Genomic DNA, 26,463 nt, shown 5'->3' with positions numbered 1-26,463 from the left:
AGTTGAATAAGTCACCAACAAGTATATCATTATATCATTTAACATTACCAATAGATCTTAATGATCCTGATAGACCATGCATTATTGGCAGTGTTGAACAATATCTTCTATTGTAGCACCAAACTTAAATGTAGTTGTGAAAATAGCTTTATAACAATTAAACCTAAAAACACACATAAACTCTTGAATTTATAAACATAGATATTAGCAAGTTCAATTGAATTGAAAATTTCCTGACTCCTACTATTTCCTTAATAATTTGACTAGTGGGTTTATAATAGAATGTTCTTTATATGATCTCTCAACTAGAGTCATGTTGAGACAATTGTTGAAATTTTGGCTTTATAACAATTAAACCTAAAAACACACATAAACTCTTGAATTTATAAACATAGATATTAGCAAGTTCACTTGAATTGAGAATTTCCTGATTCCACTATTTCCTTAATAATTTGACTAGTGGGTTTATAATAGAATGTTCTTTATATGATCTCTCAATTGTAGTCATGTTGAAACAATTGTTGAAATTTTAAATTTCTTTTGAAAAGCAATTAATCTCTTTAACATAATGGTAACTTGCATGATTCATGACGTGCGCAGGGTATACATATATAATAAGTTTATCCACAATCAAGTTTTATATTTATAATTCCTAAATACCCCACATGTAACTTATCACAAGCATATGAATCGTAAGCGAGTATAGGCCATTAAGGGTCGATCCTACAGAGAAGAGTGACAATTACCAGTGTTTTTCGAACTCCTTTATTAGCTAGACTACCATATATAAAATTAATGAAAATAACACTAGAAAGCTCCTACAGATATGGAATTCCTTACTACTCTTGCAAATGAGATTACCGGTTAAGTGAATGCTATTATCTTGGTTAGTTACGTGTAATTTCCTAATGTATGTGAAATATACTCTCGTAGTGAATCAACTATACTTGTACCTAAACCATACCTACTCTCATGGTTATGAAATTAACTACAAGTTCATTTCTTCTATGAAATTATATGAACAAGTCATTAAAGCCATAAAGGTGCTCCTCTACTCTCGTGAGTGAACTCCCTAAGTTTATCACTTTCTTGAATTAGTGTTAAATTCCAATTCTCATTGCAAACTTAACACCTTTAGATAATCACAACTAATGGCCGGTTAATCATGATTAGAAAAGTAAAAGTGATAAATAACTTGCTCAAAATAATATCATCAAATAACCAAGTAAACATCACTAACAAGATATAGAAAGTTCATCCATACTCTAGGCATAAACTTTAGCAAAACATGAAATAAGATCCAAATTTGTATTATAGTTAAACATGAAATCAAATACAAAAAAGAAAGTCATAGGAGAGATGTCACCCTTGTCAAATGAGCTTCAAACTCTCCATCTTTGCTCCTCCAATCTTCATCCAAATCTAGCTACAAATACAAGATGGATAAACTACACTAACTATTCTATACTACCCTAACTAATGAACTAAGGAAATTCTAGTGAAAGCTACATTTTTTATGAGTGTCTCTAACCTTCCAAAGTTGTGAAAATGTACTCCAAAGGCTTATATATATAGAGGATTCAAGAGCCAAATGAGTTGTTTCTAGTTGTCATTTTTTACTCTTGAAACTCTCCAAGTTTGCTTCTCAAAGTTTCCATGCATCATCTGATCATTTCCAGCTGGAATCTTGGCAGAAAAAGTGGTCCAAAAGCTTGTGTGAAAAGAGCACAAGTTGCAGAGTAAGTTGCAGCCAAAATCTACTAAAACGCGGGTAGAAAACGCGGCCTATGCTAGCATTTTAAGCCCCCTTTTTCTCTTTTTGCAGGTTTGCTAATTCTGGCCAGATTTCATTCTTGCTTTATTTTTGGTCCAATTTCTATTGATATTTTCTCGATGTTAGAAGCTAAATTAGCTCTTGTGTAAAACATGAAAGTTGTAGCACTTTGAGTTAACTTTCAAATACATTAAAAATCATCCAATTTGGAGCTCTGTGAACTACGAAATGGCCAAAATACCACGACTGGTCAATCCCTTGTTTCAGCTTTTGACCCTGAAATTGCATTTCTATATTTCGACTTTTGACTTGGAAAACGACTGAACTGTACTTTGATATCTTCATACCAAATGTAGATCTATCTCTTAGCTTCAAAATGATATAATTATCACCTCGATCCGACGTGTGTAACTCAAGATATAGCCAAAATACCACAAGGTGTCAAAGCTGTGAAACTTGCTTCCTTTTATTCTTGATTGCATTTCCTCTTTTGCACTTCGTATTCTCTTTTTATCATTTCGAATCATCATCAATCATCTAATTATCTTTTTAATTCACTCCATTTGATGATTGAATCATTAAACCTAAAAAAACATGAAGTTTTCACATTAAAATCCATAGAAATGCAATTGTTCACATTTAAACCATAAAATGCATATTTTCACTAGAAACTTAGTTAATTAGCCATAAAAGTAGTTAAAACACACCAAAACTAACTAATAAAACACACTTAAAACATGTAAAATATATACTTGTCAATTCACCTTACCTTTCAACTCCATTATTTGAGTCAAATCACTTATTCTATTTTCTCAAAATCAAGTATTTCAATGTAAAACACTTTTGCAACATATGACAGTATAATCTATGAAAATAATCATTTTTTTTTGTACATTTAGCTTCTTTAGGAATTGATTACATATTCCCACATAAGCTAAATCATCTATATGTTTTTATTTCAGCTTCCTTAAGTGTTGATAATATATCCCCACGGAAGCTGAAATATCTATCCAATCCATGATATAAATGAAATTCTTGACAATAATGGATGGACACACTAAAAACATATACAATGGTATTTTCAAGATTTCACTGTACAAGAGTAAAGAAAAATTCAAACTGCTATTTATTATGTCTAGAAGTGTTCATTTCTTGATACAAACACATAACTCAAATTTTGTCAATTAAACGTTGTGAATTCTTTATCAATGTTATCTATCAAGAATTATACGCACAAGACATTCAAATTATCCCATTATAACTTTATTTTCTACCTTTTATATGTTTTTATCTTTATTTCTTGTACAAATATTTTTTAATACAAGAACAAAGACATTAAGTTTGATTGGTTATCAAAATTAGATAAATAAATATCTTTAACCACTTCAACTTGGTAGAAAATAATTCACAAAATTTTGTATTATGACTAATAATAGAGTAAGCTCCTTTTGTCATCCATAACAATCTGACTAGTCTACTTTCTGTAATATAGTCTAAACATATGCCATGATAAAATTTAAAATCGTTACGTCATTTATTTTATCTAAATACACTTATGGAGACATTTCAATCTCCTATGCAAACTTAATGAGTTTTCATGATGCCAAAATTGTTACTTAAGACAAATGGAGTTTTGTTCAATTTCATACATTATTTGAAAATCTAGAAATATAAATTTATTATTTTAAAACTACTATTTAATAATCAACATTAAAATTGTATTCAATAGTTATTAAATTTAAAATAAGGGAATTCCAAATTGCAACAAAATATATTTTGAAAATTACTTTCTATTATGGGTAAAAAGTACTCCACTTGTGTATTCGTAAAGGCATCATTTTCTATAATAGATGTTTTACCTCAATCAAATATATTCTATTTCTGTTTTGAAACTAAACATACGTCGAAAATGTGAATTGTGTGATGTAAGACAATTCATCTAGTGTCATTCATGATCATAAAAATGAGGCATTCCATTAAATTCTTTCAAAATAATTTTCAATCATAAAAACAAATCCTTCAATGTTTTCCTGACTAGATAAGGACAACATATATTTAATAAATATCTTCATCCTTTATGAAAACATTATTGTCTCTATTTGTATTTCTACATTTATGAGATACAATATTAACTTTAAGTGTTTTGTCTCTCAAATTTAAACTACTATTCTTTCACATACACATGGTTAAGTGTGAGTAATAACCATATTCTTTAATGTGTATTATAAAATATTTTTGAGTAGTTCAAAACTTCAAAAAGAGAATTCAAAAATGAAATGCTCAAGAAATTATCAAAAATTCAATCACGGGATTTACCATAATTAAATTAGCAGCTTGCACCTTAAATTCAAGAATTAATTCACACTAATTCAGAGTAAAAACAAAAGGTGTTTTAAGGGTGTTTAGTCAATTATACCATAATTCCACAACCACCTTTATGAAAATTTTGACTTTAATCACTTTAAGGGTAATAACCATATATCTTAATGCGAATACAATATTTAATGAGCATATTAATAATATTAATTGCTCTAACTACTTGTATGCAACCATTATATTAGCACATACACATTAAAGTGAGATTCATACTCACATGTGCTAATTTAATTTCGCACCCAAAATCAAGAGAACAGAATAATATGGCCCACATAAGGGAATAATTACAAATTATTAGAATATACTACAAGTTAAAAACAAAAATACTAGCATAAGGCGTAAGGATGCTATTTCGTCTTACTGTAAAATAGTAAATCTAAACTCATATGCTAAAACAATAAATTAAAGAAATAGTCCTAGCCTTTGGGCATAGAAAAATTTCCTAATTTAATGTCTAGCATACCAACTTATTTAATAGATGTACTAAATTATTGAACATTAGGTGAGTAATCCACTGCATCATCGTATCCTACCTTTGGATTGAACAACGACATGCCAGCGATTCACTTCATAAGTGAGAACAAATATTCACTTATAAAATCATAATAGAAATATTATATTCAATTGGGCAATTTTACAAGTGAGTGACAATTATTCACTTGCATAAGAGAAGTTATATACCTTTGGGTAATATAACAACTACTTCATGAATATAAAAATATAATACCTTTGGGCAAATTATAATTCTATAGCCATGATTTCACATGAATATAAATAACCATTTAATAAACTTTATCATAATTATGTCACTTTGGTGACAGCTAATTAATCATCGCCATCATGTTTATCTAGGTTATTTAACCTCAGGCTGCCCAAGAATATAACTATATTAGTTTAATTTGTACTAATTTGAAATTTTACCAAATATAATTGACAATTTTAAAATCTCAAATTTTCCTAGTACAAATTTAACGTGGGTTCCATATCACATGAGTCTTTCATGAAATCACAATAATACTTGCTACTTTGTGCGTACAATAATCTCAAATTTCAGAACATAGGAGTAGCAGTTGATATACTATATAATTATTGTCGAACAACTACTTGATGTTCGCGAGAACCAGTTGTACTAGTGATAACGCATGCAAGTATCATTGTATACTAGTAACTAGTAAGCAATTAAACCAGTTACACTAATTTAGTTTATACATAAAAGTAGGTCGGGAATGGTTGATCATCAAATATGACTACTACTACTTGGACAAGTTCAAACCATTTTCTAGCGGACCCTTGTCCTCAACAAAATCTCCGTTACATGAAATCCAATCTGAACCAAAAAAGTCCCACAAAGATTTTACACAAAACTTGGAAAAATTAATTGCAGACCGTATATCATTATTATGTTAGACAACTTATGCCAAGGGGCTCAAAACAATCATCCAATGTCCGATGCTGGTCCACAAGTGTATCAAAGAGGCAAATTTGATTAGTATCAATGTAATGATACTAAACCAGCCATTAAAAATTTGGCTTGAAATCAGCATGTGCTAGAACTTCAAGTATGATTGGTCTAACTTGGAAAAATGGTGCAAAAATTATGTGTAATACACAAAACACCAAAAACTGCTACTCCAATTATAAACACGGAGCCAAATTCAAGCAGTTTCATTTAGGACCAAAGAAACAAAAATAGGTCCTCAATTCTAGACCAAGTCATTATAAATGGAATAAACAAATGATGAGACACTACCAACATAAATATTCTAATGATATTTTCTTGAGAATAAAATGAGAAACTAGAAAGGAAAGAGGAAAACCCAAAATTAAAAGAATTGAAAGGCTAAAAAAATTGTATTTTAGGAAAGTGATTTGAATATTTTTTTAATCATTTAAGGATAAGATAGATCTCTACAATTCCTCTTTTTTAATTTCAATCATTAAGGTGAAGATTTTTGTGGGATGAGGAAGAATTAAATAAAGAAGAAAGAGAAAAAGAAATAAATGAAAGGAAAACAAGGTAAATGAAAAGTCAAAATAATGTAAGGGCAATTTTGTCCTATAAGGGGTTAAGTGAGCAAATTAAAGGTTAGGGGGTAAACTGAGAAATAGGGTACACCTAAGGGGATTAAATGTGATTAACCCTATATTTTAAAAGGGGTCTATCTAAGGGGTGCTTAATAAGATGTATTTCAAGTGCTCGATTTTTAGAAAAGTAAGATTAATTAGAAAACGTGTATAAATGCAGGATAACAAGTCAGGGAAAGTGTATAAAAATAACAAAATGTTATAATTGTTCATATATGTATATACATGATAATAGGTTGGGTGGAATATAAATATGTTAATGAGTGCCCGATAAAACAATCCTTTTAAAAAGATTCGGCAAATTGTGTTTGCTTCTACCATTGAATCTATTAACTCCAGGGCGAAAACCTAGGTAAACCTGATCTATCAGATTTAGTGGCCTAAATTTTGTCACATCTAAATTGCACATTTAATGCTTGATGATTTGGTAAAATGGTGCGGCAAATTTGCACATTTAATGTTTGATGATTTGGTGAAATAGTGTGCCAAATTTTGATCTACTCTGTCTACAGGTAGGTCCATAGACCGGGTCTACTCAGTTTTTGCCTTGCTCCAGAATTTAACCCAGGCATTAGATACCAGTTCTGTTTTCAAAAATCATAAATTGTTTGATGAAGATACAGAGGAGAATGCCGATCCTTATACTTTCCTTACTATTGTTTCCTCTGAAAGCATGATTCTTGAGGAAAGTATCATTATTGAGATGCAATAAGCATTTAATTTGTGTGTGAAGGGTAGTTTGAATATCACAAAAACTAAGGCTAAATTTTGTTTATAATTTTAATTAATCAAGACTGACAATACCTTTCATATATTAGTACTATTTATTCCCAAGAATATAGGATATATTTATTCCCAATCAAGTCTACCGTCTAGTGTTTATCCATTCATTGAATCTTTGAGCTGATTTTTCTAGCGGGTGCATGTTTGATACTCATGCACAGTCACGATAACGCAGTGGGGACATTGAGGGCTTGGAATATTCTAAGTTGTCCTTGCAAATAGCAGAACCTCTCCATATTGGATTCTCATTGTTAACATGGTTCAAGTTTCTAATGGGTTCAAGTTTTTTACACACTCAGGATCGACATTCTTTTTGTTTAAACGTCTTTAAATTCATGACATATGTGAAAAATATTTAGCTATCCTTAATGCCAGAACGATAGATTCAAATCAGGTGCCTTATAAATTGAGTACTATCCTATTTAAATTGATTCATGTAATTCTTAAGAATTTTGGTGTAAACTCGTACAGTTTGGGCTTGAATTGGACAAAATTTAACTTGTGAGACCCCTAATACTTATCTTCTAGTGATGGTATACATGGAAAATTCCTCCTTAGTCTTTGCATACAATTAAATTAACTAGATCATGAAGATGGACTTATGGACCATTGTAACCCTTCATTTTGTGGCTATTTATTTGATGGAAAATCTGATTTGCAAGTCCTAATTTTATCATCTCTCTACTTTCAAAGTCGTAGACTATTAAAATGCAGTTCAAGAACGGAAATTAAGCAACTTGTACAGACCTGAACCAATAACTCCATCAAATTTAAGCTATTGAATTTTGGCATTTGATAATGTCTTTGATGTTATTCATTTCCTTGTCGGTCAAATGAAGTTTATCTAGCCAAGGACCATGACCACCTGTATTTAATCTCTCTCTCCTACAAGCTAGGTGGGTTTCTACTTTTCCTTGTTAAAACTTAAAATATACTTCACAAAACAAAAAAGTACAAAACACCTTACTTATACGTTATGTTATGACTAGCAGCTTAAAATATTGAAAATTATTGGGAGAATTGCTTGCATCAAGCAAACCTGTTCGAAAGGTCTTGGTGGAGGTGAGAAGTCAAATGTTCAACCCTTGCCTCTCACTTTGCCATTTAATTGTAATTATCACTTTCAAGTGGTTTTCTCCGATGGAATTTCCCTTCGATTAGGTTCCCTCTCCCTCTAAATTAAACTAGAATATGTTATACAATATTATCGTTGCGATAAAAAAACTATTCAAGATTGACATGAACTATTTTTTTTCTTTATTTCTCACTGAATTCTGAATTGAGAATCCTGTGAAGTAGCTCCATGCTTCATTTCAGTTTGCATTTATTTTGGCAAAGTCAAGGGATTTCTTCCTTCATGAGAATGTCCAAAAAAAATTGTTCATGTATTCTTGAAATATAACATCACGGTAAAGAGCTCCACCATAGGGCGCTGCAAACGAACCGAACAGCTCGAGTCAAAACTCGACTCGAGTTCGATCAATATCGAACTCGAGTTGGCGAAATCGAACTCGAGCTCGAGTTTGAGCTCAAAATATTAAGCTCATTAACTTGCGAGATATATATATATTTTTTTTATTTTAATAGTAAAATTACATATATATCCCTAATATTTTATTATTTATTAAGAAAAAAATAATTATTTGTTATTCTTATTAGATTAATTTCCAGAAACTCAAGCTAACGAGCTACTCACGAATCAGAAATTCGAGCTATGTTATGAGCTGACAATACGAGCTGCTCCCGAGCTAGAAATCGAGTTATGGCTCACGAGCCTTGTCGAGTCGAACTCGAACCTGGCTTTTCTTTGGTCGAGTCGAGCTCGAGCTCGAGTTCAATTCAATTTTCTTGGCTCGTTGAGCTCGAGTTCGAACTCGAGTCTACCTGTTATTAAGTCGAGCTTGGTTCGATAAGTTCAAAACTCGACTCGACTCAGCTCGTTTGTAGCCTACTCCACCATCAAGCTTTGCAAGATGAGGCAGCGGACCTATCTTCTCAGTTGGTCTCGGAGCAGTGAAAACAGGAATGGAAACTCTTGATTTTTTGCTTGTGGTACGAACTCTATGTTCAGCACTGGTGTACCTCCCATTGCTTAGGATCTAGGAGTCAGAAAAAAAAAATGTTTTAGTTCCTAATCATGACAGCCAGACAAAAAAAAAATTTTTGTTTGAATTGTTGTTCTAAAGCCGGTTAATAAAACAAAAAAAAAAAATCATCAGATATTCAACTCCTGTAAAGGTCATTTAGTTGGAAAACTTTGTACACTGGATCGAATATTTAGGTAAGCAAATTACTACCAATTGAGATTTTGTTACATGCATAGCTATATCTTAGCATTGCAGCACTTCAAATTTTGAATATTAACTTAACATATCATTTAAACGAAATTCTAGATCATAACTACAATTCATTCTGATTTATGTAATCAACTTCAAATTAAGTGTGCAAACTCTAGACAAAGTGCTATCTCAACCAAATTAGTTAATTGACCAACAAAACTTTTTTTTTTATTACTGCAATGAGCAACCGAACTTTATTTGTTACAACACTAGGATTGACAATGGTCAACATTCACCATACTGTTGCGCCAAACATTCATACGTTTGCAACAATAATAAAATTATTATCATTATTAGTAGTAGTAGTTTGATTCAAGGGGAGATTCAAAGTCGTATAAGGGAAAAGTGAAAAAGACTACCAACTAAACGAGATCTTGAAAATGTCCGTCACAATTTCTTTTAAAGTAAAAAATACCCATTTCATTTTTTCCCATTTTATTGGAGAAAAGGTTTTGGCACGATTCAAACTTGTATCCAACATGCCTTCTTTGCCTGAAGACTGACGGCTATGGATCATTTGTCAATATAAATTATAATTTTGGATCTCACAAGTAATCTAAAACAGAAATTCTATAAAGAATAGTTCGCAAAATAGAATATCATGGGGGACAGATCTATAATGCTTGTGAACCCATAAAGAATTATAAACGTTGACTTGTTCAACTGAACTAATGAAGATGGTGATGGAAAATGAACTAACCTGTAATGAATCGCCAACATTAATAACTAGAGTACCAGGAATAGGTGGAATCTCCATCCATTCTTCTTTTCTGCCAACAAGTGCATCTTCTTCCAGCTTTACATATAAACCTCCAATACCATCTTGCAAAAGCACAGTTAAAGTGCCCGTATCAGAGTGGCGCCCTACACCAATTGTTAGTTCTGGATTTGGGCATGTTGGATAGAAGTTCATGTTCACCAACTTCGTGCCAATGAGTGATTCAAGTTTTGAGTCATCAATGGTCACCCCAAGATTTCCAATCAATATTCCCAACAGCCTTCTCACCATGTTAGTGGATGATTTCAAGTAGTCATGGACACATTTGGTTACAGGAAATTTTTTTAGAAATTAAAATTAAATCGCTTCTAGTAAATCGAGAAACATGTAATATGCAGCGTTGGACGATTGACGTGTACGAGAAGTATAAAATCAATCCAAGGTGGATCCATGATTGAGGACTTCACCAGTAAGAATATCTCAAGTCCGATTTTCTTCCTGAATCAAATAATCTTTTCTAACTAAGATCTAGCCACTTGGTGACATATTGGCTACTCTATTGAGGTAATAAAGAAAACTTACTTCCACTCTTTAGGCCAATGTTTTCGTGCATCACTGTCATTGGTATAAACCATGCTAAGATAATCTTTCCACTCCAGAGCCTTTTCTTGCTTGTCATTGGTGCAAAGCTTGTACCGTACTTCACAAACGGACTAGGACTAACTCCCTTCAGATAAACACCTTTTGCATCTGCAGGTTGCTTGAAAAACCGGTGTGCAGCGTCTTTGAGGGCCAACAAGTCCAAAGACATGCCATGGTTAATTACCTGAAAGAATCCTAGTGTTTCAGCAGCTCTAATGATGGCCTCCACCACTTGATCATGCTCGGGACCATCAAGCTTTGATAAATCAATTGGGACCGATGAGAAGTGAACTTTCGAGTTTTCAACGAGTTTCTCTATTCGCTCATATGGTGGTTGGACGTATCTTTCTGGTACTTTTGCAATTCCTGAATCCACCAGACCTTTGACACCATTTCCATCTTTCAGAACAAAATCAAACAAAGTGTTGCCATCATCGAAACTTGGTGCCATATTCTTATGAAGGCTGTTTGTCAATTGCTGAAGAACTCGTGCAAAGAAACTGATTAGTTTTATTCAAAGAGGTCCCGGGTGGACTCCTTAAATAAGCAAAGATCCATATGATGGAGACCTTTGATACCAGTGAATCTATTTACTCAGATTTTCCTTTCATAACTCTGAGCATGTATTGAGTAAAAATTTTTGTAAGTGCAGGCACCTAATTTGCATCTAATTGCTATGTGAATGCGTATATTCATATTTATTGTTCCATTACATTTAGACACTGGGGCAAATTAATGTCATTTGTGCAAAAAATTTACACTTGAAATCTCTATAACGAGCATTTGTTAGCAAAACCTAAAGTAATATATACACCTGATTATTTCCTTTAAGCTATGTTAAACCTAATTGAGTTGGAAATTTCTTTAACAGGTGCCACTAGACACTCAATATTATACCAAATTTGCTACCTGATTTACCATATTTAAATGTACAGAATCTTGTTTCCCAATTTAACTTCATTTGTCCAGAAAAAGGAAAAACAAAAGCAACTATCGAAGCCCCTCTTAACAGGTGTCTATAGGTCAAAGGTGTAACCTGCCGGCACTGCGGCAAAACGGGTACAATTCCGCAAGTATGCCATCTCGAGAAAAGCCCAAAATCTATAAAAAAAATTCTGCCGTCTCATGCAAGGTCTAAAATCGATCGAGCATGCTTTGTCATCTCAAGCAAGCATGTGCTATAAATGACCGTGTTAAAAAAAAAAAAAAAAAAAAAGTAGTCCTCCCTCATCTATTACTCCTAAAAAAAATCATCAAATTAAAGTTCTCTTAACATGTAGCTGAAGCTTAGCTAGCATCTAGCTAGTTTGATTATAAATGTCCACAACTTGCTGGAATAACAATTGTCGCAAGATTTTTGACTCTGTATAAGGAAATATTTAGCAAGAATGCTTGGAAGGAACTTAAGTTTGCACCTATTTCATACCAAAATCAATAAAAAAAAACTAGATTTTTTTTCTACTCTGGGCTCTAAGAATTGAATTAAGGGGCATTAGAACGGTACAGTGCCAGATGAAAATCTATTCTTACAACATGACCAATTAATGGTAATTAACTCTAGTATCTTGATTGATATTATGGATTCCGTATTCATTATGGTGAGTCAATATTTAATTGATCTTATTCAGCTAAATCCAACGAGCATTCTGAAATTATAAAAATTAAGGAAGGGATTTTTGTAAATAGGTGTTTAATGGGCAGTTATTAATGCACTTAATTTATATCCAAGTTAATATTTGATAGGGTATTAATTATTAGTAATTTTATTGTTAATTTTCCTCCTTATCCTTGCCAAATATTGTTTTAATTGTTAACATATACTTATATTTGGTATTTGGACCTATCTACAGGAAGTGGAACTGAAAAATGCTAAAAAGAGGGATATGTGGACGACAAATACTCCACGCCTGGTGAGTTTCCAAAAGAAAATACAAACCGGGCTCTACGGGGTGCTACAAACGGATTTCCTACTTTCTTGTTGATGAGGAGATGACTTGTACTAGGAGTCCTACTAGCATTAGGAAACGAAATAGAAGGGAATTCCTCGGTAGTGTTGGAACCTTTTTTGGGTTGTTGCCTTTTCCTTATCCGACGGGACCACGTAGGAAAAGTTAGTGAATTGTTTTAGATTAGGGATAGTTGGTTCTTCTCGAGGTTGATATTATTTCATTGGCCGCTGCTTTGTTTTTGGTATTGTATCGCTTTTTCCGTTTCTTCCATTAGACTATTGGAAAAACAAATTCTCATTCTCAATTAATAGCAAGAACCGATGCCTTTGAAATCAATGGAATTGTGCGGAAATTGTCTTATGAGGCATGACTAAGCTTTCCATCTAGTCAAGAATCAACGCGACGATGCAGTTCCGAATATCTGTGAGATCAAATTAGTTTTCATGAGTTCCTTAATTTGTTAATATTTGCACGTTTTCTGTTTGAATTTTCATGGGGTTATTTTGTTAATTGGATATCAAGGGCTCGATGTTCAATGTGACTTATTAATCTCCTGCAAAATTAGTCAATTAAATCCGTCATTGTTTAATCGATTAATATTAGTGGCAACTAGCATTTTTACACATTAGGAGAACGTGAGATCTGATTTAAATAACCCTCGTAGCGTGTTATTGGTTGGGGTTTGGTTTTTCTAGTTCTTAATGCAATTGAGGAATTAATTCCTACGGTCGTACCTAGGAGTATTCTCTGGTTAGGGGTAATCAATAAATTAAGGAAAAATTGGTCGTCAGAGCCCGTCGGCGACTATAACTAACCTATTAATAAATTAAGTGAACTTCCCTTGCATCAATGATCGGATGAATGGACTGTGTCTGAGAAGTTGTATCATTGGTTAGAATTTATCTATTTTTGATTTAATTTCTATCTACATTCGTGCTAGTTAATTATTCGTTTTTAGTTAAATTGCTTAATTGTTTTTAGCTCTATTCCGATAAAACCCCCCTTTACCAATTGGAATCTCAAAAAAACAAATATCCCCAGTCCCTGAGGAGACGACTCTACTTGCCACTGTCTACTTGTTAGTAAAGTTTGTCAGCTAATTAATTCTGGTATATCGGATTAAGCAAACTCTTCGGGAACAGAGTGAATCAAGTAACCCATTGCACACCTAGAGTTCCTGTTTCAGTACCTAGAATTGATTATTGACTACTTAGTGGTAATTAGGTTTTATTTTTATTATTACACAGGTTCGCCACCTGTCAATTTTTGGCGCCGTTCCGGGGACTGATGCCAGATTAATTTGTTTCTTTTTGAATTTATCTTGTTTTATTTTTTTATTTATTTTTCTCTTATTATTTTTTTTATATAGTTTATGGCTACTAATATTTCGTATTTTGACGATAGACTGGACTTTATTCCTGAAAGGGGTTATGAGACTCGTGTTTTTCCTAATGATCAATTGGTTGTTGCAAATTGTGAAACTTATTTTGTCTCAGGTTATTCAACCAACATATGCCCCACATTTCAAGATAACCTAAGTGCTCCAATTGATACTTTTGGATATTTTTCATCTCGATTTCAAATGTGATATGACCCTTACTTAAACAGATATGATCAAGGATGGTGGGATAGCTTCAATTTTAATTGTGCGACTGGGCCAATGGATTTTCAACAGCAAGAGTCTCAACAACCATCATCCATGTCAGGTATGTCTCTTGAAGAAATGATTGAATTACTAGCTACTAATATATATCGATTTCATCAGGAAACACAAACGAGCATTCGTAACCTGACAGATCAAGTGCATCTATTGACATCTGGGATGGCGGATCAAGTGCATCTATTGATATCCACGATAACGCAATTAGCTTCTAAGATGTGTGAAGAATTGCCTTCACAGACCAACATCAACCTTAAAGAAGATGAGAGTGCAATCCTCTTGACAAATGGCATGGAACTGCAAGAGTATCAAGAAAACGGATCTAAAGATGCAGTTGAAAAGGAAGTTGATGTGCAAGAAATGAGACCCCAACATCAATTCGTTCAAGTGAATGAATCCAGTGAACCATCTCTAAATGCGATGACATCTCCTCCATTCCTTAATCACTATTCTTCTGACTCTTATTCTTCAATTTCTGTTAATGAGATTGACTTTATTATACCAGAAAATTTTGAATTTCATGACAGGAATAAATTAAGAGTGGCGATGGCAAGATATCTTGGACCAATAAATGTGCGTGATAGAGGAGTGAATGCAGAATTCAGATTTTTATTGACTTGTTTGGCGCCATCTATTAGTCCATGGAAGACCGTAGCTCTTGTGCTCAAGAATTACTCTATTTATGAGGGTTATCAGGATTATATAGAGGATGAAACATTGAAACGAGCTATAAGATTTTATCCTCCCTGAACAAACATGACAATGTCTAGCAAAAAACGTTAAAGAAAGGCGTTTTTTGAGAGGCAATCCAAATATTGGTTTTATTAATTTTTTTTTTGTTCAATTCTTTAAATTTGTCGTTTCTCACTTGGGTACTAGTCGATCTTGATATTTTCCTTCATTGTGATCGGGACAGGTAATCTTGGCGTGCCCAGGCGAGAAGGGCATGCGTTAATCGTCTAAATCCCAGCCTCATGGTCAATGGATGTTTTCCAATCTTGGCGTACCCACGCCATATTGGTAAAATCTCAACGCGACGTCGGCAGGAAATGAAATCTTGGCGTGCCCACGCGAGGAGGGCACATATTAAGTTGCAAAAAGTGATTCCCAAGATCAGTAGACGTTTTATAACCTTGACGTGCCCACGCCATGTTTGACGACCCAAGATTCTTAAAAAAAAAAATTTAATTAAAAATATTAAATATTAAATATTTTTCCCATTCAACTCAGAATTTTGATTTTCAAATGCCAAATTTTAAATTTTGACTTAAAAAAAAAACCCAAAAAACTATTTTTCTTTTTTTTCCTTTCTTTCTTCTTTTCTTTCTTTCCCTTTTCTTCCTCTTTCCCCCCCTACTTCTCCTTCTCCCTTTTCTATTTCGGCCGAAACCCTCCTCCATCGCCCCCGCCTCTTTCCTTCGCCACCTCCCTCGCGCGCGACTGCCGAGCGCCGCCATTGCCTCTTGCGCTCGCTACCGCCATTGCCTCTTGCGCTTGTTACCGCTTCACCAAGCACCATTTCTACCTCACCCACCGCTGTGACTCCGACTTCAGGGAAGTTCCATTGTCCTTCTTCTTGCTTTTGCTGTTTATTTGTTACATTAAGCGTAATGTACCATTCAAGTGTGGGGGGTTCGACTGGTGTCTCTTTATTTTCTGTTTTTGGTACTGCTTATCTTAGTGATCAACAATTGCCTGGCAACTCACTCTTCTATTGCTAGATGTGTTTTATTCTATAAATTTAGTTTCGATGGCAAGTAAGAGCATATTGTCTTGGTGAATACTATGAGTTTAATGACTTTGTGCGAATTGTGGTTAACTTGTTTAGGCAATATAAATATTTTGCTAGCAACTATTTTATGGATTGGTAGACTGTTGATCTTAGTTCTCTATGTTTAGGAGATGACGTGGGCTATGATCTTTGACTGTCTGGTATTTTGGTATTTTGTTATGAATAACATATGGCTATACTCCGCTAGCGTCGTCACACAGTAATCGGGGGTTTTCACCACAAGTGTCGACTATCGCGTCAAAACAGTGGCGATATCTATGAGTAAGAGGTCCTGAAGCGATGAAAAGTTGAGTAACTGGGTTCTTTCATCTAAAAATGTTAGAGTTCACGTCAAAAGACTTGAATGGCTTGGGACTAAGCATTTATTCGTTCAAAAGAGAAAAAAAAAGAAAAAAAAGGGAAGAAAAAGAAAAAAAGAACAGATGTAAAGAATATGTAAGCTTATGATCATATTGGCCTGCCGATCCTTGGTTTTTAATATCGAGATTTTGGTTGTCAATTGGACTAATTGCTGACTGTTGCTAGTTTAATATTTTGATTTCCTATACGAGTTAGCCATGAATTGGACGAATCTCTGATTTTCGGAACTAACCGGGAGGAATATGTCTTGACACTTAGCCACTGAACCCTGATTTTGGTGTAAGCATAGTTTGGTAATAGAGGATGTGAGAGCTGGCCATTGTTGAGTTTAGTTATTCTCATACTTGAGGACAAGCATATTTAGGTGTGGGGGGAATTGATAGAGTATTAATTGTTAGTAATTTTATTATTAATTTTCCTCCTTGTCCTTGCCAAGTTGGCCTGCCGATCCTTGGTTTTTAATGTCGAGATTTTGATTGTCAGTTGGACCAATTGCTGACTGCTGCTAGTTTAATATTTTGATTTCCTAGACGAGTTAGCCATGAATTGGACGAGTCTCTGATTTCAGGAGCTAACCGGGAGGAATATGTCTTGACACTTAGCCACTGAACCTTGATTTTGGTGTAAGCACAGTTTGGTAATAGAGGACGTGAGAGCTGGCCATTGTTGAGTTTAGTTGTTCTCATGCTTGAGGACAAGCATATTTAGGTGTGGGGGGAATTGATAGGGTATTAATTGTTAGTAACTTTATTGTTAATTTCCCTCCTTGTCCTTGTCAAATATTATTTTAATTGTTAACATATATTTATATTTGGTATTTGGACCTATCTACAGGAAGTGGAACTGAAAAGTGCTACAAAGAGGGATCTGCGGACGACAAATACTCCACGCGTGCGGAGTTTCCAAAAGAAAATACAAGTCGGGCTCCACGGGGTGCTACAAACGGATTTCCTACTTTCTTGCTGATGAGGAGATGACTTGTACTAGGAGTCCTACTAGCATTAGGAAACAAAATAGAAGGGAATTCCACGGTAGTGTTGGAACCTTTTTTGGGTTGTTGCTTTTTCCTTATCCGGCGGGGACCACGTAGGAAAAGTTAGTGAATTGTTTTTAGATTAGGGACAGTTGGTTCTTCTTGGGGGAGATATTATTTCATTGGCCGCTGCTTTGTTTTTGGTATTGTATCGTTTTTTTCGTTTCTTCCATTAGACTATTGGAAAAACAAATTCTCATTCTCAATTAATAGCAGGAACCGATGCCTTTGAAATCAATGGAATTGTGCGGAAATTGTCTTATGAGGCATGGCTTCCATCTAGTCAAGGATCAACGCGACGACGCAGTCCCGAATATCTGTGAGATCGAATTAGTTTTCATGCGTTCCTTAATTTGTTAATATTTGCACGTTTTCTGTTTGAATTTCCATAGGATTATTTTGTTAATTGGATGTCAAGGGTCCGATGTTTAATGTGACTTATTAATCTCCTGCAAAATTAGTCAATTAAATCCGTAATTGTTTAATCGATTAATATTAGTGGCAACTAACGTTTTTACACACTAGGAAAATGTGCAATCTGATTTAAATAACTCTCGTAGCGTGTTATTGGTTGGGGTTATGTTTTTCTAGTTCTTAATGCAATTGGAGAATTAATTCCTATGGTCGTACCTAGGAGTATTCTCTAGTTAGAGATAATCAATAGTCGTACCTTAGTTATTAATAAATTAAGGGTAAACAACAAAAAAACCCCATGTGGTATAGTTATCATACAAAAAAAACCCCTCTGGTTTCATATCATACACATCGATACCCCATGGTTTGAATTATTGTGAAAATTCAACGGAAATCGTCAAATGTACCGCGTTTGACTTAAACGCACTGGAAATGCGCGTGTTTCTTGCGGACAAGAGATTTCTACCACAAACTTTCAGCTGATATGCCTTCGTTACCCTTCAGTGACTTTAATAAAAAGAGGGAGACATCAAAATTGAAGGCTCGGCCTTCATTGACTTTAATTCTTTCAGCTGATATGCTCGGCTTCAGCCAAAATTGAACGATTTTCATACATCAAGAGTAATCAATCAAGCAGAGGTTGCAAGCCAGCAAAGGAATTACAGGAAAGTGGAGAATCGATGTCTTCCTCAAGCTCTCGAACAACCAGCGGCGGAAACGGAGCTAGAGGTCTGCGATACCAGTATAAGATATGTAATTGTGGAAGGAAGGCGAAGCTAAAGATTGTTGAGTCGGAAAAGCCATCGAAATGAATGTTGTATTTTGTGTGTGAAAAAATGAATGTCGGTTCTTTTCATGGTGTAGTCCAATCTACAGATACGAGCCAGATCGAGATGCACCTGTCCCCGTAGTGAGCCAGCATGTTCAAGAAAATTCGTATTTGGGTGGCGTGCTCTCAAAACTGGAAAATTTGGACAATGAAATCAAGAACTTGAAATTGCTAGTTGGAGGTTATGTTATGGTAGCTATTTTTTCTATTTTATTGTTGTTGATGTCTACCAGATAAGATAATAGTAGGCTGTTGTTGATGTATGGCATTTTGTTGCAGTGAAAAGGAACGAAATTGGTAATCTGTATTTTGGAGTTTTGTTCTGGCAATCTGCATTTTGAAAACCCCCAAAAATGAACGAAATAAGCAATTTGGAGTTTTGTTTGGTAATCTGCATTTGAGCAAGTGTCTTGAAAATGAACAGAATTGCAGCAAGTACTAGTTGGAGTTTGGATTCCATCACCGTCTCTATCCAATTGAATTCAGACATGACAAAAACATGTATTACTACCATAAAGATGGCAAATCATTTGCCTACTATGTGTAGTTCGGATCTTCATTCTTAAATGCTTGATCTTTGACGGATTATACTTAAATGTTTGCAGGCGCATATAGAAGTTTCGGTTGTATTGATCATTAACGAAAATAAGTTGAATCTGGATCCATTGCATCAAGTATTAGTTGGAGTTTTGTGTTATGTTATCTTTCCCTGTGGTATTTTGTTTGATGTCTACCAACCGAATAATGGTCAGTGTTGGACAGCAAGTTATATAGATGACAAAAAAAGAAGCCAAAAATGAATGTAGTTGCCATTTCACATAACAGACACCAAAATCTGTTCACAGAATATGTTCCCAGAAGAGATATACAACAAATGTTTCCAGATTCATTCAGCAACTACAACTTATATAGTTGACAGAAAAAGAAGCCAAAAATAAATGTAGTTGCCATTTCACATAGCAGACACCAAAATCTGTTCACAGAAGAGATATACAACAAATGTTTCCAGATTCATTCAGCAACTATAACTTATATAGTTGACCGAAAAAGAAGACAAAAAATGAATGTAGCTGCCATTTCACAACACAGACACCAAAATCTGTTCACAGAATCTGTTCCCAGAAGAGATATACAACAAATGTTATAGATTCATTCAGCAACTACAACATCACATCACCCATATCACATAACATTTAATCTGGTGGTTGCCAAGAACTTCAACCCAAAATCTGTTCCCAGAACATAGATTCACCAAATGTTCAGTTTCATTCAGCAACTACAAATATTCCAAAAGCTATTCTAACTACGGCTAGGCCACTATTCTGGCAGGTAATTAAGCCTTCTTAGGCTTTTGATCTCTTTGGCCTTAACTTCCGCAGGACATCAGTAACAGTTGGAGCTCTGGCTCTTTTTACTGTTGCAGTGGTGCCATCAGCCCTGTTACCTCCATTCTTTGTAGTACTTCAAGTACCAGCAGCTCCTTCACTAATTGGCTGTGGTTGAGTGGACGACTCAGCAATTGGTTGTGATTGAATGGATTCAGCTGCGCTTGCTTCAGGTGCCTATAAATGCCATTTAACATTGTTAAAACATACAGATGCTATAACAATGACATTTAAGCGTATAAGGAAAATTACTTTATAAAATTTGGAGTTAGGGTGAATGGGACTCTTGCACATCCGTGAGTTATGCTGTGGCTGAAAACATCTCTTGCAATGTACCACAAGACCCTTTCTAGTTGATACTTGACCCTTCTTAGGCTCATCTTGCTCTCTTCGGCGCAGTTTCTTTGGTCTACCAGGCATTCTCCTAACCACAGGGGGGTTTATGGCCTCTTCTTCGCAAGTTATCCAATAAATATCACTTGGAACAGGTGTGATAGTATGTGCATATGTTTTCAGATATTCAGCTCTAGTATAGCAAGTATGCACATAATTTTTTATAGGTAATCTACACACTCCTATCGCAGCACATGCATGGGCACAAGGATAACCTGTTAATTGAAAATACCCACAGGTACATGTCCAGTTTTTCAAGTCTACTACAACACATTTTCTCACACCACAGTCAACCTCATACTTGTGACCCCCGTCCCAGGTCGCAACAAATGTCCTACTCAACCTCTGATTCTTGTCAATCTTTTCTGCTATATTAGGACAGATTTCTCCTTGAAACTTTTGCATTCCAGATCTCTTTGTTTGAATTTTCTGCATCAATCTCCTCCTTATCCATTCAAGCATCCCAATGATAGGTAACTCTCTTGCTTCTAATATGTAGTTGTTGAATGATTCATTTAGATTGTTTACCAGAATGTCACATTTACTACATCCTGTAAAATGTGATCTAATCCAAAGAGTTGGTGGAATTCTGCTCAACCAGTCAGCAGCTTCTTTGTTTGCCTTTTCTAGTTCAATCATTGCCACTTTCCATTCCTTTTCATTGCCAGCACTTGCAGCATCCCAAAACATGTCTTTCATTTCTTTTCCTTTGAACATTTGGTTAAAATTCTGGTACATATGCCTCAAACAAAATCTATGTTTTGAATCTGGAAACACTTCATTGACGGCATGCACAAGCCCTTTCTGTCTATTTGAGATAAAGGTCCAAGGAATGTTATCTCTTCCCATGCCCAAATCAGCCATTAGCAACTCCAAAAACCATTTCCAGGGGTCATACCGCTCTACCTCTACCACTGCAATTGCTATTGGCACCATGTTATCGTTGCCATCTCTGCCAAATGCTGACACTAATTGTCCACCAAATGCTGTCTTAAGAAAACAGCCATCTAGACCAATTATTGGTCTACAACCATCAAGGAAACCCTGCTTGCAGGCATGCAAGCAATAATATAACCTTTGAAATATACTTGTTGAACCATCAGGTGGTTTGTCAATCTGAATTTTTATAGTACTTCCAGCATTTGTGTCTCGGACGGTGGCGGCATAACTCCAGAGTTTTTGATACTGCTCCATATCCGTGCCAAGCATCATATCCTTTGCCTTACGCTTAGCTCTACCAACCTTAGCAATTGACACATTGATCATTAAATCTCTTCTGATGTCATTCTTCAACCCCATCAACTCAATTTTTGGATTATCCCTGATCTTATCTTGATATTTGCTGCTCAGATATGTGGCTGTTGCATGCTTATTTTGATATTCTCGAGCACACACATGCTCACCCTTCAGTGACTTTATTTGGAAGGTTGATTCATCTTGAATTGGTGTTGCCCGAATCCTCCAACTACAACCTTTTGCACAGTTGGCAATAATTTTATTGGAGTAGTTTTTCATCCAAGTAACTTCATAACCCTCTCTTACTAGCCATTCATACAACACAGATCTAAACACTCTAAAATTAGTAAACTTTTGCCCCACTTTCAGTTCAAAGTGTGGCTTCCTAAACTCAACTTCAGGATTAAAGTCAAGGCAGTGATATTCTTCTCCACTACCAGATCTAAATTTGTCCAGCAACTCTTCATCCGGAACCACAGGTTCTTGCCAATCCTCTTCAGTCACCTCAGCATTCCCTACCCTTTCGTCTTCTTCTCTCAAATCTGATTCTCTAAATGTTGCAGGTGGTTTTTCAATGTTTATAGCTTCATCTTTTGATAGCTTCTGAGATGAAACAGGTCCCTTTTCAATGCTTACATCTTCAACTTCTAATGGCCTTTGCTCTGAAACAGGTGGTGTAATTTGTTGAATCACATCAGGCCCTCTATATTGTGAATTTTTACTGGTCCTTTTCTTTCTCACAGAACCCCTTTTAGGAAAACTTTTTTCATCTGACTTTCCAGCAAATGAGAATACATGCACTGGCAATTTTGAAGAAGCACTAGTGCCATCACCTTTTTTTATGTCTGCATCTGCCCCTGCCCCACCTTTTTTGTTGTAGTTGCTGTCTCCAACAGCATCATTCTTTGGGCTAAAGATGTCTTCATCTTCTATTGTTTCCAACCCATCTTTTAACCATTCTGGCTCTTCCTCATCTTCACATGCACCTGTCCCCGTAGTGTTAGTGACCCCACCATTTTCACATGCATCCGTATCATGGCCTTCATTTTTTATTCCATCACTGACCCCATCGTCTTCTGGCTCCTTTTCAAATGGCTCATCCCCACTGCAAGCATAAATTAGCCTTTCCTTAGGCAAGTTCCAGTAGCACTGGTTCATTAATTCAATATCATTATTGTCTCTAATTGGGTGTAGACCACCTTCTAAATCCACATTTGGGACACAAAACCAAAAAGTTACTCTAGTTGCTCCTTCATCTACCTTTTTAAACATTCTACACAGACTCACTATCGATAACTGATTTTCGATTCTGTCTTTGAAAATAGCCATGTGGGTTCCTGTGTAGTGGAGCCTTGGCTTTTCTCTAAATCTCCCACTAAAATACATGTGTATGTCAACTTTGTCCTCGGATTTCTCCTCTGCTGCAGCATGATAAGCAATAAAGGACATCAGATATTAGTAATTTGTCTTTGACAACTACACAAAAAACTAACATAATACAATCAAAACAAACAATTCATTGTAGGTGGGATTGGGGACCACAACATGTCTCCATATAAGCCATATTAAGATAATTACAGATTACAGAAGCTGTCGTGCTTGACTAGTCATGGCATTTAACAGTAGTAATTGATCAATAGAAGTAATACTACACATTGATAGTATAAATTTAAGCCAAAAACACGGACTGTCAGACTCAACAATTGAGTCTGACCAAAAAGAAGGGGTGACCAGATTAGGACATGAAACGCGTAGCCTTATCTTTGCCAAACAATTAAGGAATTGGAACCAAAGCTAGTAAACGAGGGACCTCTTCTATAAAGCTATCCCTTTTTAAGCTTTCAATAATTATCAAAACTTTAGCAATTTGAAAGGGACGCTTAAGCTGTCTATCTATGCAGCTAGGTTTGCTGGGCATACATGAACAATCTTCATCTTCATTACATAAATACATCAAAAATATTATCTTTGTTAAATAATGGCCTCCCAATTTAATCTGAAATCAGTAAATAACATTTTCGCTTCCACATCATACCCTAAAACCCGAATGGAAATAGATGAGAGATGATATACTAACCCATTTTTCTTCGATTTTTCACCGCAAATCTTCACTTCCTCCTATTTTTCGTCGATCTTGATATTTGATTGAAATAAGAATCCAAATTTTTGCTGAAAATTGTCTACAGAAGGGGCTGCAATTGGCTACAAAAGGGGCTGCTTTTTCTTCGATTTTTCACCGCAGATCTTCACTTCCTCGTATTATCTGTCGATCTTGATATTTGATTGAAATAACAATCGAAATTTTTGCTGAAATTTGGCTACAAAAGAGGCTGCTCCATCTTCTCTCTACGGTTTTTTATTTCTTTCTCTCTCTCTTCGTTGGTTTTGACAGAATGAAGAGCAAAATTACTTCTGCAATTTTCGCTTATATCAAAAGGGTATTTTCGTCTTTTCACTCAGCTCCGTCTGTTTTAACGATTTCCGTCGAATTTTCACAATAATTCAAACCATGGGATATCGACGTGTATGATATGAAACCAGAGGGAGTTTTTTTGTATGATAGCTATACCACAGGGAGTTTTTTTGTTGTTTACCCATAAATTAAGGAAAAATTGGTCGTTAGAACCCGTCGGTGACTATAACTAACCTATTAATAAATTAAGTGAACTTCCCTTGCATCAACGATCGGATGAATGGACTGTGTCTGAGAAGTTGTATCCTTGACTAGAATTTATCTATTCTTGATTTAATTTCTGTCTATATTCGTGCTAGTTAATTATTCATTTTCAGTTAAATTGCTTAATTGTTTTTAGCTTTATTCCGATAAAACCCCCCCTTTACCAATTGGAACCTCAAAGAAACAAATATCCCCGGTCTCTGAAGAGACGACCCTGTTTGCCACTGTCTACTTGTTAGTAAAGTTTGTCAGCTAATTAATTATGGTATATCGGATTAAGCAGACTCTTCGGGAGCAGGGTGAATCAAGTAACCCATTGCACATCTAGAGTTCCTGCTCCAGTACCTAAAATTGATTATTGACTACTTAGTGGTAGTTAGGTATTATTTTTATTATTGCACAGGTTCGACACCTGTCAATATTAAATGCGAACATTCAAGTTAATTACATTACACTCGAATTTAAATAATTTACCAATTTAATTTCACACGTACAAATACACTTGATAATAAAAAATAGAATATCTAAATTAATGAAGCGACACTAAATTTTCTAAACAAAACTTGATCTAAAAAATAAGTGATAACCTATTTTCTTATCACTTAATGTGATATACACTCAAATATATCACATTTAGTACTTAATAGTTAAGTAATTCAACAGATTTGGACTTCAGATTTCATATTTCATATTTCAATTTTTAGACTTTAATTTTATCAAATGCAGCCTTATTAAGACCCCTTTTAATCAGTGACTTTAAATAATTTACCAATTTAACTTCACGTTATAAAAATAATGACCGAGGCCCTTCTTAATCACTGATGGCTGAACAAAGACTCACAAGTTTCCATGTTTTACATTGCCCCCATGCTAGGGCCGTGAAAATTACTTTAAAAACTTGTAATGCCAGTCATTTTATTTAGGGAAAATCGTTCAAAATGTCCCATATATTTTGTTAATTAATTTTTTCATTCTTTACTTTTAAATATTAATTTTACATCCTTACAAATTCAAATTAGCAAAATTTAATCTCAATCTAAGTTTTCGATCACTTTTTATTCTAAAATCACTATGCTATCCAATACAACCATTTTTTATTTACAAAAAGGTCAAATTTCATTTTTTAATAGTAAAAATGAATATAGATTGAGTCAGATGTCACTTTTTTGGGGGAAAATGTATATAGTTTGAGTTAGATCTTACCTATTTAAGAACAAAATGATTAAAAATCGAATCATTTGTTAAACTATAATAAAATTTAACCTTTTGCCGCCAAAACAAAGGATCATATGTGAGTCACATAATTGATTCAGAGTAAAATGTAGTCAAAAACCTAGTTTGGGATTAAGTTTTGCTAACTTGAATTTATAAGGAATTTAAAGTTAAAGTTTTTAAAATAAAGGATGAAAAAATTCATGTGGCCACATGTGAATGACGGTTTGAATAATTTTTCCTTCTTGCTTAACGTATTGTTTACTTGCAAAAATAGATTATTTTACTATTTTGTTCGTATTTGTGTCGCAAAGTAAGACTTTGGCATTGATCCATGATTAAAAAGTTAAATGTGCCGTATGCCCATTTGACCATAGTAGCAGATAATTTGGGGCACGCACGATTATACATCCGATAGACATCTAAAGTCAGGAATATTAATTGAATTATTGAAAGGTCAAAGTAGCAACATAAAATGGATGGAGACTTTTCTTTTCTTTTTTTCCGGTGATTGGTTTAGGTGAGAAGAGAAAACTGAATGACAAATTGCATGGGCCGGCCATAATGACGCATTTCGTTTGTCAACCATGTTCACTGCTTCTACGAGGCCTTCTCTTTTGATCTTTCTTATCTTTGTCCATAAATAAAGAAATTAATTTATGAAATCACCGTTTTGGCTGATCAAGTCCAGTCCAATATTTCTTTCTCTGCATTTTCAATTCAAAATATCTTGTTGAAATTTCTGGTACTTGGACCAATCGGTGACAAAATATCAGTCAAGTCTTCTTCTTTTTTTTATGTGCATA

General features: G+C 34.6%; 1 pseudogene; it reads right to left on the bottom strand.

The window, feature by feature from the left end:
• Positions 1-8,331: 8,331 nt before the first annotated feature.
• On the bottom strand, positions 8,332-11,208 carry LOC113688535 (scopoletin 8-hydroxylase-like; annotated as a pseudogene).
• Between the last annotated feature and the right edge of the window lie 15,255 nt (positions 11,209-26,463).

The sequence above is a fragment of the Coffea arabica genome, chromosome 1e (genome assembly GCF_036785885.1).
Source record: "Coffea arabica cultivar ET-39 chromosome 1e, Coffea Arabica ET-39 HiFi, whole genome shotgun sequence".
Classification (NCBI taxonomy): domain Eukaryota; kingdom Viridiplantae; phylum Streptophyta; class Magnoliopsida; order Gentianales; family Rubiaceae; genus Coffea; species Coffea arabica.
Note: the sequence above shows the minus strand (reverse complement) of the source record. Positions and strands in the feature narration are given on the sequence as shown.